This window comes from Planococcus citri, chromosome 1 (assembly GCF_950023065.1).
Source record: "Planococcus citri chromosome 1, ihPlaCitr1.1, whole genome shotgun sequence".
Taxonomy (NCBI): Eukaryota; Metazoa; Arthropoda; class Insecta; order Hemiptera; family Pseudococcidae; genus Planococcus; species Planococcus citri.
In genome coordinates, this window is record NC_088677.1 from 15,226,223 (window position 1) to 15,247,143 (window position 20,921).

General features: G+C 35.7%; 1 protein-coding gene across 1 annotated transcript in view; it reads right to left on the reverse strand.

Moving 5' to 3' along the window:
* The window catches only part of LOC135848065 (orexin/Hypocretin receptor type 1-like), a 287,683-nt gene that overhangs the window by 108,042 nt on the left and 158,720 nt on the right, over nt 1-20,921 (reverse strand). The window lies entirely within an intron of this gene.

Sequence of the window (20,921 nt, forward strand, 5' to 3'; positions counted from 1 at the left end):
TTTTTTTCAACATTTCCTACGCAAACGAGCAATTTCAGCGCTCGTTTTATACACGATAAAAAATATCGAATCCTGTGCTTATAAATAAATTACCCATTATTCGCGGAATCGCGTAAAAAACGCCAGTTCTACGTATAAAAACACGATGTGGTGGGTTTCATTATCGATGAAATTTTATTTAGCGATTTAAAAGATTTAAAAACAAGGGAATAATTTGTTTTGTAGAATATTTTCTCGACGATTTAATTGTTGGAGAAGTAGGTACCTACCTTTATCTATGCAGATGTGTACGACTGTACGTAGAAAGAATGTACATTAAATACGTGTCGAGTGCATGTGTAATTAATGGTGCAAAGGTTTAGTCTCTTGGAATGAAGTCAGATGCATTAAAAAAAGTATGGGGTGGTTGGCTTGAAAACAATCTACCCCTTAAAAATTGTGTTTATTTTCTATCTCTGTAAAACATGTTCGATAAAAGCTAAATTTCCGTTTAAAAAAACCGCTTTGGAAAGAAATACTTACTTAAATTTGCTTTTAAAGCAACAAATTGAACTTTTGACGGAATAACTCAGCACACACTTGGCTTGGCCAAAACATCACATAGATAATAATATATCTCGCTGTCTAGGAGAAGTTTAACGTTAATGAAGAAGCCATCGCTCTACACCATATACCATGAGAGTTCTGGCACCGCGTCGCTCGTGTAAGATAAAGATGAAATTTTGATACATCTACGTCAAGTAAAAACCGCATTCTCACCAACATTTCGTAATTTCATCGTTGACCTCGAGCTCGACGCGATGGAGGTCGTTGTATTGAGCAAAATGCAATCGCATCGTTGCTTTCCTTTGGAAGAAAATCGCAGTTACCGCAGAAATGAGGTTTCTCTCATCGCGGCGCGAATATATGTGTATCGTAGAAACGTTCAAGAAACGTATAAAATTTTATATTAGTTCAATGGGTAAGCTCGTTTTGGTCGTATTGTCGCGCATACCTCGTATATATGTACTTATAAACTTGAAGCTCGCGACGTACAGTATAATGACCGAACAATCAAAACAACCATTCACAAACATCAAGGGACTAATCGTAGCGATTGTTTACTTGCACGGTAATACCTACTCGTATTCCGCCAACTCGTCATATTCAGCGGAGCGAGGTCGAGTTGGATGTATTTATTGTCGATATGCGATCCCACACTACTGAATTTTAATCGGTTGGCAAAAGTTTAACGAAAAGGTGAGAGGTGAAGTGATGTCATTCTGGGATGAACTGCTGGAGAATCTGGATATATATCTACCTATGGGAGGGAGGGGGAGGGAGATAGGGTTCGTCTTTGGCCCTTTTTGGGGGGAATTGGAGGGGAGATTCGATAAAAAGTTGCAGGCAGACTTCAAAAGACTTCAGGGAAAATTTTGAATACCTAACTTGACCAATTACTTTCCCCCTGGGATTTAAAATTTACATAGGTACCTACACTAAAAATTCTTTTTTAATGGTTTTGAAATTTTTTTTCGTCGTAATTGATTAGTAGCCCATTGTATCCACTTAAAAGTAAAAAAAAAGTTTTTGAATTTTTACCATTTTAGGCCTATTCAAAAGTTGTGTAAAATCGCAAAAAAAAGGGAAGAAATTTCAAAAACCAGTTTTCTTAGTTACTTCTAGGTAAATGGATACTTACTCAAAATGATGATCATAATTAACACGAAAAGAAAAATCGAAAAAACTTTTTTATTGATTTCCAATGGAAAATTTAAAATTAGAAAACTCCAGTAGAAAAGTGATGGTTCATGTTAGAAATCCGAAATAAGTTTTCCTCTACTTTTTTTACCCCCCCCCCCACCCTACACATCTATTTTCAAAAAAAAAAAAATGGAAATGACTCAGTACAACTATGCCCTTTGGGGTGAATCTCCCCCATAATAAAATCGCAGATTTTGACCAAATTTAGTAGAAACCTTCATTTTTAGTTGAAAGTAACTCAGAAAAAATTTCAGTTCCGGAAGTGTCCTTGGAGATGAGATATGGGCCCTCAAAGAGGAAGCATTTCCGAAAAATTGTGGTTTTTCGCTCTAGCCTCTGCCAAAGGTATTTTGGGGAAATGACCCAATTCCAAATGGAAGTATTTGAGATTCTGCGTCGATCTGAGCTATTTCTATGAAAATATGAGACCAATTTCAGAGTTCTACTATAAGCAGTTTAAAATTTGAAAATCACTCATTAATTGTCAAGAATTGAAATTTTGGAAATTATTTTGTGCAAATTTCTTGCTTCCTCATCATTTATTGTTCTTTTTGCAAAAATTGCCAAAAAATCCTGTTTTTGCAAAAAAAATTCCTGCTCCTTTGCCAAATTTCACACTCCATTCCACCACTTTTGCGAAAGTTGCCATAAAAAAATCCTGCTCTGTCAGAATTGTTGAAAAAATCTCCATCTTTTTTTCTTAATTGTCAAACATTAAAATACATAGATACTTAGTAAAAATTGGCTGAAAATTCTGCCAAAACTGTCTAGGTATGCCTAATCTAAATTTCTTGATTTTTTTCCAAAGTCACCAAATTATTTGTTTTTCTTTGTCGAAAATTCCAAAAAAATTGTATTTTTCACCAGTTTCAAAAAATCTCATTTTTTTGTAGGGGGAGAAAGTAATTATGCGCATTTTCTCTCGTCGTCTATGGTTGTACTTGTAAAACGCACACGTCCGCGTCCAAAATGTGAGGAACACATCTCAAAATCGAACACATTACTTTTGGTGATTCTCGATATAATTGCATTTCTTCGCATAAATATGTACAATTATCCACCAACATTATGTCCTCTGACTCTTTCCTAAGGAGCCTCGTGAACCGTAACAAATACACAATTTAACGGGGAACTTGATATCATGAAGCGCGAAGTCATAAAATAAGTAGAAAACGTCATAAGTTGATAAGTAGTTCAGGTAGGAAGCCCTGATGGTAGATCTTCTCAGGGTTAAAGAGTACGAAGAAAATTATGACATCTCAATTAGCCAAATAATAAATTCATGTATTGAACACGTAATATCACAGGTTGCTCAAATCGAATACATGAATGAGTCTTCTATAATTAAATGATAATTATAAACTTCTAATAGAAAACGTAATAGATCGAATGCGTTAGATGATGGCAGGCTTTCAAGGTTTTTAGTTGCATATTGAGCCCAAAACCGAAAAGCTCATATACAACCCCCTGTTGGGGTCTTGGTTAAGGACATCGCGTTCTATGGAGTGCTGTGTCTACTGACGAGCTTTTAACCCCGATGCCCGAGTGCTAGTTACATTCCACGGTTCCTCATTTATGATCCTTCCTGACTTATATCCCACGGTACTGTGGAGATATAAGAGCGCGTAAGGCGTGACTCGATATATTGGTCCATGATGAATGAGATAAGTTCCAAGCGTCCTTAGAAAGCGTATCCGCAGCATAAATTGGTATTTCGAAGTCTTGGTCACCAAGGTATTCCACTGGGCAGCAAGAAGTTGAAAGCGTGAGGAGGAATGCATACAACAACTTGATCAGCTAGCGAGACGGTTGGTTGGAACTAACAACTGAAGAAAAAACGCTTGTGCAGGAGCTTATAAAGGTGAAAGTTCAATGTAAAAGTAGCAGGGATGACGGATATTCGATGGGAAAGTAGGGACATGACGGCACACGTTGCGTAGGTCTCATTGGCGGTAATAAATTGGTGGTGGAATCGCGGAAGGGTTGATGAGTCGTGAATATTTCCAGCAACTGACGTCACGAATACCATAAATGAAATGCGTATGACGTCACGACTACCTTGTAGATTACGTAGAAACGTTCATTTTCTACTGCCTATAGTAGAAAAAGTGATCATTTCTACCGCTACATTTTGTCAAAATTGTCAAAATTTTTTGTCTTTTTTTTGCCAATATTATAAATAGGCTAGAAAATTGACTTTTTTTTGCACAAAATGATGAAAAATCTTGACTTAGTATTGTCAAAACTACTGTAAGATTTAGTCTTTGGCCTATCAGGTTTGCCAAAAAACTAAAACTTCAACTTTTTTGTCAAAACTGCAAAAAATTTAGCTTTTTTGTCACAACTTCCATGAAATTTACCTTATTGGTCAGAATTGCCGAAAAACTTTTTGCATTTTGTCAGAACAGTCAGAAATTCAACTTTCAGTCAGAATAGCCAGAAATACTTTTGCTTTTCTAACTGCAAAATCTTGATGTTTGCCAAAATAGTCAAAAAATCCCGAATTTCTTCAAAATTGCTCAAGCTAGGAGGTTTCTTTTTTCTTCAAAACAAGTGTTGTAAAATAGACCTCACAATGCCAAAATCATCCAAAGTTTCATTTTTGTGCCAATCTTGTTGAACCTTCTCCTCTTTTTTGCCAAGATCTTCAATTTTTTATGTTTTGTTAAGATTGCACAATAATTCTTGATTTTTTGCAAAAATTGCAGAAGAATTTTGTTTTTTTTTCTGAGATGTCTAAAAATTCTGATGTTTCCAAAAAAATGTTTTCCGAAGTGGTCATTAAATCCTGATTTTTTTATCTACCGTCGGTCTTGCTTATTCTTGAGGTCGCTACCTGCCTGTCTGGCCTTTCAAGGTCATTGACCGGTCTGCCTGGCTTCTTAAGGGCATTAACCTACCTTCCAAGCCTTTCATGGTAGTCGGTCTGCTTGTCTGGCTAGAGAAGGTAGTCATTAAACCGTCTATCTGGCGTCTCAAGTTCGTCTGCCTGCCTGTCCAGCCTCTCAAGATCGTTGACCATTTGTCTCAAGGTCGTTTGAGCCTCTTAAAGCCATTGAACCGTCTGTCCAGCTTCCCAAAGTCGTCTGTCTGTCTGTCTGACTGACTGACTGACTGACTGCCTGCCTAGCCTCTCAAGGTCATTGGCTCACCTGTCAGGATTCTTAAGGTCATTGACCCATTTGTCAAGCCTCTCATGGTCGTCAGTCCACTTGTAGGGCCAGAGAAGGTCATTGACCATCTATCTGGCCTCTCAAGGGTGTCTGCGTACCTGTCTGGCTTCTCAAAGTCGTCTGTCTGCCTATCTGCCTTTAGCCTCTTAAGGTCGTTGGCTCTCGGTATGGCTTCCCAAGGTCATCGTTCATCTACCTGTTTGGAATATCAAGGTCATTGACCCATGTCGAACTCTCAACATCATTGATTTTGCAGCATAGGTCTGGCTGCATCGTTTTGCTAGCTCTATACCAACGATTTTTTTAAGGGGGGAGAGGGGGCAGCTCCAACGTCCATACTGGGTGCTCCAAATTACTCTAACGATGCTCTTTCCCTTCAAGGTGTTTTTCTTTGCTCTTCTCAAACTGCTTGGGCCGGCGAAATCCACCACCTTCCTCTATGAATTCTAAGCGACCTTGCCTATTGCACACTCAGCAAAACCCCTGCATCAGTTTATTTTCAGAAAATATCCACATCGCATAAGTAAATACGCATTAAGTATGCTAGTATAGTATATTTACGTACCTACTAATCGAATAAGTAAAATTGCGGTTTAACGCCTTCAGACACGAACAGCTCCCTCAAGATCAATAAATTTCTTTTACTCGAATGAGTAATCGCTACACGAGCTATAAATAACTCTGCGGATACTCGCCGTAGATTCTTTCCTTTCTCGATGCAAAAAAAAAGAAAAAAATAAAGAAAAGAAATAACGAGCAAAAATAGTTTTAAAAAAAGTTTAATACGACAAAACAACCAACAGCCGAGCCGGAGGTATTTGATTGAAAGGCGTTTTTCGTCCATAAATCTGCTCAGCAACGCCGGAAAATCATGCAACTTGCAAATTAAACGGCATTAAAATGTTTCAACCGCGATTACCTACCTACCATACGCTCCTCGGTATAGGTATAACTTTTTTATCAGTGAGCTTGTGACATGACGTGTTCAAAGGTCGTTATTAACACGTCGTATTCAATCTGTCAGAAGGGTTGTATTTTTACACGTTGGTTGTTTTAAAACGACGATACGTGTATAGTATAGACCTATCCTGCGCCATTCAAATGGGATAATTGAATATGCTCTCTGAGGTCATTTATACGTCAATGATGGGGAGAAAAGGGTGATTAATGGCGTCATTAATACCTGGTAATTTATGAACCCAAACAGTCTGCATCGATATATAGGTACGTATATGCTAGCGAATGGTTTTTTTCCTCTTTTCTGCGAATCTAATTCATCTAGATTGTTGAAATTATATGCATTTTATATACAAAATACTACGTCGAGTACAAGCTCATTGTTTTATATTATAAAATACCGATATCGCGTAAACATTAATTACCTACCTATAATGAGAATGACCATAATGAAGATTAATTTTAGACGTAAAGTTTTTCGATTAAAATTGCCATTATATAATGAGAAAAATAAGTTATACTTCCGCTCACCAGCCGCAGAATATAAGCTATCGGTATCATACGTATATTGATAACTCTAAATAGGTAGGAAGAAAATACGTAGGTACCTCTGTAAACCCTTAATTATAACGAGGAAACCTGAGCCTGAAAAGATTCTAATCTTATTTTCCTTCGTCTGCGTAAACCGTACGGGAGTAGATTTCCTTCCTTGGTACGTTGTTTTACGATCAAAGGACCTTAGATTTGAAGAAGAGAGAAAAGGCCTTCGTTGACGTGCACTGGGAATACGATTTTATCAACGGAAAATACTCGTATTTTGAAACCCAGAAACACGATTTTTTTCCACAGATATTTTCAAACAGCTTCTCTGCTTTTTCTTCGTCAAATTTGAAACCTCCCTTTTCGAGCCTGATTTTACCCCCTCTCTCTCCTTCCTCGTCATATTTTGATAGTTCCCCTTTTACTCGAGATATACCTATTTTTACTTACCTTTCTTTACCACTTCAGCACTCTCCCGAAAGTAAAATTAACATCCTCGAATAAATATTAATTTATAAACGAAATTTCACGATGCACACTACTTATTGGAAGTAAATAAACTTTTCTTTAAAATTTGCTCGGTATTTTTTTTCAACTAGAGTTCGGTTCGAGCGTCGATGTCTGGAATAATAAATTAAGCACGCTGAAGCATATTTCGCTGCGTGAAAAAATTCCAAATGGTAACTTAACTTTATTTTCTTACATTATTTTTATTACTTTTGCATTTTTTTCTTTTCGCACAAAACCCTCGCTGCGTTCTTCTTGTTCCTTCGTCGCGTCGTCGGAAGTGCAAATTTGAAAGAACGTAACAATTAAGTTTGCGTTAACTTATTTACGTTCTGGAATACTTTCGAGTTATATGGGTAGGTCTTCGGTTCTCCCTTTACCCTTATTCTCATTAAGAGAACATTTCGTGTCGTGTACCCGGAAACACATTACGTTGTAATGAATGTTAACGAATGTTTTCAACATTCTACATGTGTATACCTATTGTACGTACACGAGTACCAACCAAAGTGAAAAACGAACGAAAAGAGGATGGACGGAGGGAGGGTGGGTGAGGTTCGTTATACGGATTGCAAACTGTTTATTACTTGAAAGAAATTGTTTAATAAATGCGATTTCAGCGAAATGACGGCGAGAGAGACGCTTTTGAAAACGTACGGAATTTTTTTCTTTGTGAATAAATAATGTGCTAGACGCGGTAAAGGTTTCGTCGAATGTGTGGGTGGTAAGCACTTCATTATAATTTTCGGTGTTCTTGTCGCTTAGGATTTAGGTATGGTATTAATTCGAACAAAACTTGACGATGAATGGAGATTTGTATACATTAAAGAATTTCAGGTCTGTTTATACATAAAGGGTGTTTAGGATATGCAATGTTGAAAGAATACTTACAGCGCAGTTTTGCCCCTTCGGCGTCTCTGTCTGCAGATCAATTCACACTCGTGTAGTTTGGGTTGCTGTCGGGGACAAGACCAAAGGTTTTTGAGGAGGAGGAGGAGGGGATTGCAACCAAAAACTTGCCGAGAAGGGGGACAGTGGTGTTAAAATGCGAGAGAGCAAATTTCTCTGATGGATTTCATTCGACCAAAAACACGACTGTTTGACAAATTTTGGCAAAAAGTGGCGCTTTTTGACAATTTTACCAAAAATGGACACTTTTTGAACATTTCGACAAAAATGGGCACTTCTTGACTATTTTACCAAAAATTTACGATTTTTGACGTCCCCCTCCCCCTTTAACCAGGAAAAAAACAGAACCTTGTGAGCAAATTTGAAAAAAACAGGACTTTTTTTGTAGATTTACAACTTTCGAGAATTGGCGTGCCCCCAAAATAGAAGTGACCAAAATAAACCTGCTTATATTTTGAAGAATTTCAAGCCTCAAATTGTGTCTTGATTAAAATTTTAGCCAAAACAGGACTGTTTGACAAATTTTTTGACAATTCGGTATACCAAAAATGGACACTTTTTGAGAATTTTGAAATTTTGACAAAAATTTACCTAATAAGTACAATTTTAGCAAAAACAGGATTTTTTGAGCAATCTTGGCAAAAACAGGACTGTTTGACAATTTTAGGCAAAAATTGGTCCCCTTTTAGAATTTTACCAAAAAAGAACATTTTTTGAAAACGTTGACAAAAATTTACAATTTTAGCAAAAACAGGATTTTTTGAGCAATCTTGGCAAAAACAGGACTGTTTGACAATTTTAGGCAAAAATTAGCCCCTTTTGACAATTTTACCAAAAATGGACACTTTGAGAATTTTGAAATTTTGACCAAAATTTACAATTTTAGCAAAAACAACACTGTTTTACAATTTTTGGCAAAAATTAGCCCCTTTTGAAAATTTTACCAAAAATGGACATTTCTTGAGAATTTTGACAAGAATTGTCACTTCTTGACTATTTTGCCAGAAATTGACGCTTTTTGACATTCTCACCCCCTCCCCCTTGACCAGAAAAAAAAACATAACCTTATGAGCGAATTTAAAAAAAAAAAAAAAAAACAGGACTTTTTTGGTGGATTTAAAACTTTTGAGAATCAGCGTGCCCCCAAAATAGAAGTGACCAAACCAAATCTGCTTACATTTCAAATTGTGTCATGATTGAAATTTGAGAAAAACAGGACTGTTTGACAAATTATGGTTAAAACTGGCCCCCTTTTCACAAATTTACCAATAATATACATTTTTTTAAAATTTTAACAAGAATTTAAAATTTTATCCAAAATTGGGTTTTTTGAGCAATCTTGGCAAAAACAAGGACTGTTTGACAATTTTTGGCAAAAATGGGTCCCTTTTGACAATTTTACCAAAGATGGACACTTTTTGAAAATTTTGACAAAAATTTACAATTTTAGCAAACACAGTTTTTTTTTAGCAATCTTGGCAAAAACAAGACTGCTTGACAACTTTTGGCAAAAATTGGTCCCTTTGCAATTTTACCAAAAATGAGCATTTTGTTTTGACAAAAGTTTACAATTTTGGCAAAAACAGGATTTTTTTAGCAATCCTGGCAAAAACAAGACTGTTTGACAGTTTTTGACTAAAATTGGTCTCTTTTAACAATTTTACCCAAAAATGAACACTTTTTGAAAATTTTGACAAAAATTGACAATTTTAGCAAAAACAGGATTTTTTAGCAATCTTGGCAAAAACAAGACTGACAGTTTTTGACTAAAATTGGTCTCTTTTAATAATTTTACCCAAAAATGAATAGTTTTTGACAAAAATTTACAATTTTAGCAAAAACAGGATTTTTTAGCAATCTTGGCAAAAACAAGACTGTTTGACAATTGTAACAGAAATAGACACTTTTTGAAAATGTTGACAAAAATGAACAATTTTTTAAAATTGTGCTAAAAGTGGGCACTTCTTGACTATTTTGCCAAAAATTTATGCTTTTTGACATTTTCCTCCAAAATTTAACAAGAAAAACTGAAAAACAGAAAATTGTAAACAAATTTGGCAAAAAAAACTGGACTTTTGTTTATGGACTTACAATTTTCAAGAATCAGCGTGCCCCCAAAATTGAAGTGAACAAAAAAAAACTGATTATCTTTTGCAGAATTTCAAATCTCAAGTTGTGTCAGGATTGACAATTTTTGGCAAAAATTGGTCCCTTTTGACAATTTAGAGCCAGAAATGGACACTTCCTTAAACATTTTGACAAAAATAAACACTTTCTAACAATTGAGCTCAAAGATGGACACTTCTTGACTGTTTTTCCAAAAATTGATGCATTTTGACAACTGTTCCAAAAATTGACACTTCTTGAGTTCGAAAAATTTAGCCAAAAAAAAACAGAACCTTATAAGCAAATTTGGCAAAAAAAAAAAGGACTTTTGTTTGGCAATTTTGGAACAAAAAGAGGACTTTTAAACAAAATTGATTTGTTTTTATTTTTGGGGTGGAGAAGGGGTACAAAAAATTATGGACTTGCAAATTTTGAGAATTATAGTTTTCCTCACCCCCCCCCCCCCCAAAAAAAAAAAGTAAGTAACGAAAAAAGTCTGCTTATCTTACAAAAAAAATTGTTATTTTCTATCCTGTAAAACTGCTGTGCTTTTCATCTAAGTTGTCGTTCTTGAACCACTTTTCATCGTTCAAAGGACTATAATGCAAACCACCATTTTTTATCGTTCAAAAATCAAGTGTATGTTTCCCTTTTATTTATGGGCTACTTTTTTCCCATACTTTCTGAAGGACACTTTTTTCAAATAACGAAGTATTTATTTCAAGTTTTAGAAATCAATTAAAATCAAAATTCATCACTCTTTACCTAGAAATTATTATGAAATCAAAAAAAGGCTGAAAATAATGATTTTGTTTTTTGACTTTGAGGAATAAAGAGAAATGAGTTGATAGCGTTGTTAATTATAGTTCATTCATTGATTCAAATTCCAAAAAAGTCAACAAAATAGTTTCTGTATCAAGTCAAAAATTCCTAAATTTGCCAACGGGGGGGGGGGAGAGGGCTCCCTTTTAGTTTTGTTCCTGGTTGCAATGTTGACAGGAGAATCAATAGACGCTTTCATGAGAACACCTACCTAAATCAGTTCAAGGTTTTTTCTTGAAATTCTTTTTTTACACATCCAAAGGTGTAAGAAATTAGTGAATTTACAAGCCAAATAATGCTATGTTTACCCACGACCTTTCTCAACACAGAAGTGAATTCGCCCCAAATTTGTCTGACTATTGATAAAAAATGCAGGATGTTGAAACGGAAGATGAGTAATTCCGCTCATTGACAAGCTTATTACACCTGTCAATTGATGTCGAAATAATACCATTGCCTACTAAAAATAGACTGCCAAATTTTATACGTAGGTACGTTTCGTTTATTTAGTACTTAGGTACCTCTATCTGTTCATTTAGATGAATGAAATCCAAAGTCTTAATTAAACGACCATTATATTAACGATTCGAGCGATAAATTATGCTGTTTGAAAACGCCAGTAGTAGATAATTGTACCACCTTCGCGTTTAATCCGCGAAGAACTATAAGAATGAGAACGAAAACCTTTAAAAATGATCATCGAGTCGCGCTGTTTAATCGAAAATACTGTGGGAAGTGGTTGTAAAACGTCGTTTGGTTTAACGTGCTAAAATTTTATGTTATGTAAGCGTACCTAGAGACTTAGAAAAGGATAATGAGGCGATAGAGAATACAGCTACGATGAAGGTGTATAAAAAGATCGCTCTTTTGCCTTTGCATGGTTATCGAACCGTGTGTTTGATTTAATTGAGCGTTTGAATGAAAGTCGATGATGTGAGAAAAATTGAGTTTTTTTTTTTTTTAAAGTTGGATCAGAAAGTGTACTGGTTCGATTTGGTAATTTCTTGTTTTAACCGAGCAATTCCTGGCCTATTTTAAGAAACGATTAACCAGCTGCTGGTGGATTAAATAACTGTATGCAAGTATTTTATGGGCGTTACACATGTATATCTATCTATAGAAAGGTCTCGAATAATAGGAAAATTATCGATTTTCTACAAGTACTTTTTAAAGTATAGTTGCAAGAGTTTAACAGTCCCTATTGCTATTACAAAAACAATATCGTAGTAATCATGCTTAAGGGATTTCAATACCTTGTTTCATTGTTGTATCTATAACTTGGTAAGTGAAATACCTACCTACGTAATATTGTGATCATTCAATTCAGCGACCCAGCATTTGGAATTTTGTTAGATTTTCAGCTTTTATGCTTTCGGGTGGGGGGGGGTGATTCAGATTTTTCCTCAGTTTTCTATTTTATTTCAAATTCTTGATCTAGTTTTCAGAATATTCCATTTCACTTTCAGTTCCAGATTTTAATTTTGAATTTCTTATTCCATTTGAAATTTATCTTTTCAAAAATGCACCCTGTTTGGGATCTCAAATCTCCACTCCATGGACACCTCCAGAGCAAAAAAACTTTATGGATGACTTTCCACTCAAAATTGTAGTCTATGCTGAATTTAGTCCAAATCTGCAGATTTTTTTTTGTGGAGGGGGGGGGCAATTTACTCCAATACCTATTGGTTTAATTACGCAGTTTATAAGGCTGTCTTTCAAGCACTAAATCGACCTATTCCAAATAACGAAAGTATCAAAACATATGTAAACAATAAACATAACGTTCGTAGTCATCATTTTATTGAAGAAAAATATGGTAAACGGCATCGTAGAGGTACCTATAAGTGTCTAAACGTATGTCTTATGTACTTTGGCGGGATAACTATCGGCTTGTGTTTTCACACAACCGAGATATAGGGTACCTATAATTTTACGCGAAAACTTATAAATTGCCTGAGTAAGCGGTCGAATACATAAATTACCCTCAAGTGTCTCACTTAAACAGAATTTCTTTCAAAGGGGTAGGTAGATAGGTAAGGTATCAGGGCGAGAGATATATATCTGTGGGTAAAATATAGTGGCATATTTCATCTATGTAACTATAGCTATGTCGTCGATAGGTATAACGTTTCGTTTTTCATCTCGAAATTTTCTTATTCTTTCTTCTTTGCCAGCAGTTCCCCATCTTCGTACATATTTTCTATTGTCACACGAAGATGCTATTGTATCTAGAAGTCGTGTCGCTTCCGAGCCCATTGGTGTGTTTTTTTTCTGTTTTCACTCGTGTCTCATACCTTTACATACATATTTCTTTGAATACGAACGAAACACGCAGGATTACCGAATTTGTCATGTTGGCATATTCATTATTCGAATGGATGGAAAATTTTCACCTCGAGAATCTGGCACCGATAGGGTAAAGGTTAGCTTGGCATATAGCTTTGAAATCGGGCCTTCAACCAAAGAGCAAAGAAATGAGAGGGAAAAAATCACGGGTTTTGTATCCTTTAATATCGAACGTGCGTACGATATTTATGTATGTACGTATTGCGGGCTAGTAAATTGGATTGAGGGCATGTTAAGGTATTAGGTACCTATGTTTAACAAAAATGACACAGAATTTTATAGGTACAGTGAGCTGGTTTTGTTATGGACAAAAAAAGGAGGAAAAATCAAAAATGTTCATAGGTACATTGAAATAATATATTTGAGAATAAATACGCTTTTCATCAAGATTCGTGCAAGATTTTATCTCAGCTCTCGGTTTGTAGCCCTAGATAATGTTTTAAAGTTTTGAAATCTTTGACGAAAAATTGAAATTAAAATAGACGTTTACAAACTATAGTCATTTTAGAGGGGAAAAAATCTACTAAAGGCGATTAAAACTTTTTTATATCGTCGTACTCTTTATATGTAGTAATTCTATGGGGAAAACAGAATAAATAATTTTCGAGAAAATCTTGACTAATGGAGAAATTATACGATTAGTCTCACACTGATGTCAATTTTTTCAACTGTCCTTTTATTTTCACGAAGCGTTGAAGACATTACGAAAAAATATGGCATCACTTTATCAAAATTAAAATGTTTTGAAATCTCCGAAAAATATGAAAAACCACCTCTAATGAAAATTGATAAGTTAAATAAAAAGGCAACTGCAATAGGCTTACAATTAAGTATTTTTATTCGAGTAAAAATTATATGTACCAAATCTGAATATTATCTTCAAACAGGGAAACAACCACTTTTGAGCCGTTCTGGAGCCTGAAGCAAGTCGTGAACGAAATAATAATTTTTTAGTAAATCATTCACGAACGAATTGATTAATTAGTGGTGAATCATTCACGAAAGAATTGAATAATTAGTGGTGAATCATTCGCGAACGAATTGAATACTTTAATTTTTGGTGCATCATTCGGGAACGAATTGTTTAATTGTAGGTGAATCATTCGCAAACGAGTTGAATAATTTTGGGTGAATCATTCGCGAACGAATTGAATACTTTAATTATTGATGCATCATTCGGGAACGAATTCAATTATTTTTGGTGAATCATTCGGAAACGGATTGATTAATTCTGGGTGAATCAATCGCGAACAAATTGATTGGTTTTTGGTGAATCATTCGCGAACGAACTGATTAATTGTTGGTGAATCATTCAGGAACGAACTGAATAACTTTTGGTGAATCATTCGCGAACGAATTGAATAATTTTTGGCGCATCACTTGCGAACGAATTAAATAATTTTTGATGCATCACTCGTGGACGGATTTATTAATTGTGGGTGAATCATTCACGAACGAATTAGAAAAATTTTGATGCATCATTCGGAAACAAATTGATTAATTGTTGGTGAATCCTTCGCGAACGAATTGATTGATTTTTGATTAATCATTTGTGAACGAATTCAATAATTTTCGGTGAATCATTCGCGAACGAATTCAATAATTTTTGGTGAATCATTCGAGAACGGATTGATTAGTTGTGGGTGAATCATCTGCGAACAAATTGATTGATTTTTGGTGAATCATTCGCGAACAAACTGAATTACTTTTGGTGAATCATTCGCGAACGAATTGAATAATTTTTGGCGCATCGTTCGGGAACAAAATAGATAATTTTCGGTGAAACAATCGCGAATGAATTTATTTGTTTTTGGTGAGTCATTCGCGAATGAATTGAATAATTTTTGGTTGATCATTTGTGAACGAATTCAATAATTTTCGCCTTTCGGTGAATCATTCGCGAACGAATTCAATAATTTTTGATGCATTATTCGGTGAATCATTCGCGAACGAATTGAATAATTTTTGGTGAATTATTCACGAACGAATTAAAAAATTTTTGGTAAACCATTCGCGAACGAATTCAATAATTTTCGGCGAATCATTCGCAAACGAATTGAATTATTTAATTTTTGGTGCATCATTTGGGAACGAATTGAATAATTTTTATAGTGAATCATTCGCGAACAAATCGATTAATGTAATTAATTTTCGATGAATCATTCACAAACGAATTGATCAACTGTTGGTGAATCATTCGCGAACTAATTGAATAATTTTTGATGCATCATTCGGGATCGGGAACGAATTGATTAATTGTTGTTGAATCATACGCGAACAAATTGAATAATTTTTGGTGAATCGTTCGCAAATGAATTGAATAATTTTTGACACATCATTCGGGAACAAATTAGATAATTTTTGGTGAATCATTCGCGAACAAATTGATTTATTTGTAGAGAATCATTCGCGAACGAATTGATTTATTTTTGGTGAATAATTCTCGAACGAAATGAATAATTTTTTACGCATCGTTCAGGGACCGATTGATTAATTTAATTGTGCGTGAATGATTCGCGAATGAATTGATTAATTTTTGGTTGATCATTCGTGAACGAATTCAATAATTTTTGACGCGTTATTCGGCGAATCGTTCGCGAACCAATTGAATAATTTTTGGTGAATCATTCGCAAACGAATTGAATAGTTTTTTGGTGAATAAATCGCGAACAAATTAAAAACTGTTTGGTGCATCATTCGAGAACAAATTGCCTGATTGTTGGTGAATCATTTGCGAACGAATTAAATAATTTTTGGTGAATCATACGCGAATGAATTTCATAATTTTCGGCGCATCATACGGGAACGAATTGCCTAATTGTTGGTGAATCATTCGCGAACGAATTGAATAATTTTTGGCACATCGTTCGCGAACGAATTGATTAATTTTTGGTTGATCATTCGCGAACGAATTCAATAATACTCGCCTCTCGGTGAATCATTCGCGAACGAATTCTATAATTTTTGATGCATCATTCGGTGAATCGTTCGCGAACAAATTGATTAATCAGTGGCGAATCATTTGCGAACAAATTGAGTACTTTTTGGTGAATCATTCGCGAACGAATTGAATAATTTTCTGCGCATCATTCGCGAACGAATTGATTAATTTTTGGTTGATCATTCGTGAACGAATTTAATAATTTTCGCCTCTCCGTGAATCATTCGCGAACGAATTCTATAATTTTTGATGCATCATTCGATGAATCGTTCGCGAACGAATTGATAAATCAGTGGAGAATCATTCGCGAACAAATTGAATAATTTTCTGCGCATCATTCGCGAACGAATTGAATAATTTTCTGCGCATCATTCGCGAACGAATTCTATAATTTTTGATGCATCATTCAGTGAATCATTCGCGAACGAATTGATTAATCTGTGGCGATCTGGCGAATCATTCGCGAACAAATTGAATACTTTTTGGTGAATCATTCGCGAACGAATTGAATAATTTTCGGCGCATCATTCGCAAACGAATTGAATAATTTTCGGCGCATCGTTCGCGAACGAATTGATTAATCTGTGGCGATCTGGCGAATCATTCACGAACAAATTGAATACTTTTTGGTGAATCATTCGCGAACGAATTGAATAATTTTCGACGCATCATTCGTGAACGAATTCAATAATTTTCGCCTCTCGGTGAATCATTCGCGAACGAATTCGATAATTTTTGATGCATTATTCGGCGAATCGTTCGCGAACCAATTGAATACTTTTTGGTGAATCATTCGCGAATGAATTAAATAGTTTTTGGTGAATCATTCGAGAACGAATTGAACATTTTTTGGTGAATCATTCGCGAACGAATTGATTTGTTGGCGAATGATTCGCTAAAAATGAGTCTATTTGTACGCAAATGGTTCTTTAAAAAATTAATCAATTCGTTCATGAATGATTCACCAAAAATTAATAAAATGAATCGATTCGTTACCAAAGTCGATAAAAATCAGAACTCATACAAAACTTGATGGGGAGATTCATGGTTGAGATTAAACAACTAACAAGGGAACTACCTGAACCGGCAGAAACGAAAATGAACGAATCAAAGCTAAATCAAAAGGGGACCACTTCAGGACCCCAAATCCAAAATTTCAAGTGCTAAAGTTGATTTCTCGATTTTTGGTGAATTTTTGAAAATTGAAAAATCCGAAAAATTATCAATTAATACCAAAAATAGAAAATATTGATGAAAAATGGAAATTTCTCGGGAAGTGGCTCAGATGGTGTCCCTAACTCATTTACGACTATCGAAATTCGTAAAACCTCAATTTCAGTCATTCTGGGGCCTCCAGCGATTTTTTATCATTTCTCCAGAAATTTGAAATTGCTGTGGAACGGCTAAAAATCAACTTTAGCACAAATAACTTCATTTGGGGCCTATGTGGGTCGCCTTTAACCATTTTGTGTGGTTGTCGCGAAAATCGGCGTCTGCCAGTTCAGATGTGTATTTTTGACCCCCCTGGAAAAAATGACAAAATTTGAAAATGTCAAAAATTCCATCATTTGCGATGCTAGCTATCCGAGATCGAGCTCTGACCTATTTTCGACGTTCCGAATAGGCGAACCCTCCATTTCGACCATTCTGAAGCCTCCAGCGATTTTTTATCATTTCTCCAGAAACTTGAAATTGTTGTGGAACGGCTAAAAATCAACTTTAGCACAAATAACTTCATTTGGGGCCTATGTGGGTCGCCTTCAACCATTTTTTGCGGTTGTCGCAAAAATCGGCGTCTGCCGGTTCAGATGTGTACCTATTTTTGACCACTGGAAAAAATGACAAAATTTGAAAATGTCAAATATTCCATCTTTTACGATGCTACCTATCCGAAATCGAGCTATGACCTATTTTCGACGTTCCGAATAGGTGAACCCTCCATTTCGACCATTCTGGAGCCTCCAGCGATTTTTTATCTTTTCTCCAGAAACTTGATATTGCTGTGGAACGACTAAAAATCAACTTTAGCACAAATAACTTTATTTGAGGCCTATGTGGATTGCCTTTAACCGTTTTCTGCGGTTGTCGCAAAAATTAGCGTCTGCCGGTTCAGATGTGTATTTTTGACCACTGGAAAAAATGATAAAATTTGAAAATGTTAAATATTCCATCTTTTACAATGCTACCTATCCGAAATCGAGCTCTGACCGATTCTCGACGTTCCGAATAGGCAAAACCTCCATTTCGGCTATTCTGGAGCATCCATTAACATTTTCAAATTTTGTCATTTTTTTCCAGTGGCAAAAAATGCACATCTGAACCGGCAGACGCCGATTTTTGCGACAACCGCAAAAAATGGTTGAAGGCGACCCACATAGGCCCCAAATGATGTTATTTGTGCTATAGTTGATTTTTAGCCGTTCCACAACAATTTCAAGTTTCTGGAGAAAAGATAAAAAATCGCTGGAGGCTCCAGAATGGTCGAAATGGAGGGTTCACCTATTCGGAACGTCGAAAATAGGTCAGAGCTCGATCTCGGATAGGTAGCATCGCAAAAGATGGAATATTTGACATTTTCAAATTTTGTCATTTTTTCCAGGGGGGTCAAAAATACACATCTGAACCGGCAGACGCCGATTTTCGCGACAACCGCACAAAATGGTTAAAGGTGACCCACATAGGCCCCAAATGAAGTTATTTGTGCTAAAGTTGATTTTTAACCGTTCCACAGCAATTTCAAATTTCTGGAGAAATGATAAAAAATCGCTGGAGGCCCCAGAATGACTGGAATTAAGGTTTTACGAATTTCGATAGTCGTAAATGAGTTAGGGACACCATCTGAGCCATTTCCCGAGAAATTTCCATTTTTCATCAATATTTTCTATTTTTGGTATTAGGTATTTGATAATTTTTCGGATTTTTCAATTTTCAAAAATTCACCAAAAATCGAGAAATCAACTTTAGCACTTGAAATTTTGGATTTGGGGTCCTGAGGTGGTCCCCTTTCGATCTAGCTTTGATTCGTTCATTTTCGTTTCTGCCGGTTCAGGTAGTTCCCTTGTAAGGGTTAACGTGAGGTTATCAAAAATTAAAAATACTTTTGAAAATTCAATTTAAGAAATTTACCTACAGTGAGGACGAGTTTATCTGGAATTTGGCTGTAATGACAAGACTAAAAGCTCTAAGAGAGATGGACTTGTGAGATAGGCTGCTAGAACACAAAAGGCGAGGTGGAGGTATCCAATACATATACGAGTAGCAAAACTACATACGTACCTTATTATCTGTAGTACCCACGTCCAACCATCTTCAGTTCTACAAAATTTGAAATCCGAATCTCGTAAATCCAATAGCAAAATTCTATCAACTACATACATACACTCGTAAATGCGGTTTTGGTCTTTGCTTTTCAAGTTCGAGTAGCTATGTAGAGGTATGTATGTATGTACTTTGACATCCCACTGCGATTTCATTGTTTCTCATATAAAGAGCCGATGCGATGCTATTACATCGATGTAAAATTGTAAACACAAACTAATACGAAAAGCAGGATGCATATTGCATTCAATATATGCGGTACGCAGCATAGTGCATTATGCGAACATAGGTACCTTTGTTTTAATCACACGAATTTTCCAACTCGTCGAGTAGTAGCGGTATGTAGGTAAACTTTTAGGTTCCTTTTTCGTGCTTCGTCGTCGATTTAATATACATCAGTGTGTTGTTCCGTATATAGCATACTTTCTTTGAGACGAAACTTTTCGTTGGCTAAACGTTAAACAATGCCCTGTCAACTGCAACGCTGCGTTGACGCGAATGAAAAATAAAAAGACAGAAAAAAATGAAACTTTACCAGCATCATAATTTAATTAGATTTTTTTCGACGTGAAAATTTGACGTTGGCCGAGAAAAATTGCAAAAGTTTATCGCTTTTTGTATCGCGTACGAGAGTATTTTGCATCGAACGTGTTAAAGTCGTAAAACTGCTACCTACGTCGAACGATTCGCTATATGTATCGCATCATTTGCGGAATGTTTTTTTTCAAAAAGTTCAAGGATATGACGACGTTTTTTAAATACCTTCGCAAGTAGCAATCTGAGCATCGCAGCGAAAAATATTTGCAAACGTGAACATTTAATTTGTGTATAGAAATGAAAATATGTATCATCGAATTCCTGCATCGTTCGATTTCCACGATGGAAAAATATACAGGTGCTCATTGCGTTGCCTTTTCTATAAATGTATTTTAAACTGTAGCACTAAAAAAAAAAAGGTACACAAAACGGTGAAAGAAACAAAACGACAACGACGTCGTGAAAAAATTTCAATAAACTGGAATCCTTTCAACACCGATGTATTTTTCGCGCTATCGTTTTCAACGTTATTGCACAAAGTATGTATACACTTCAACGCTAACTAGTAAGTGAAGTAGAAGGGTGTAGCGAAAGATGGAAATTAGTACCACTGGTGAAAATCTCCGCGAGACGACTACGGCCCGCAATCTAAACTCGAGACTTGACGTATTACAGCCAATTTGCAACCCTTGCCCAGAATTTTAGCGGCGTAAAAAGCAGGTGCCATTTCTTATTAGAGAAATTCGCATTGAGCGTTGACCCACTAAGTACTTTACGTGGCAAGATGAAAAATGAGCCGAGTTTTCAAATCTTTATGATCATCTGTTTCCCAGACATAAATGGCTTTAAGCTTTAAAACGGCAATTTTCGTCTCGCCTTTTCGTCTTTTCATCCTCCCTCTCTGGTTATTTCTTTTCTAAGTTTTCTCCCGGCGTATTTTTCCCGTTCCTTTGGTGTGAGGAGATGTTGTGCTTGCGCGAATTAGGTATTTTTACGCCTAACTTTTTGCTTGATTTTCGCCA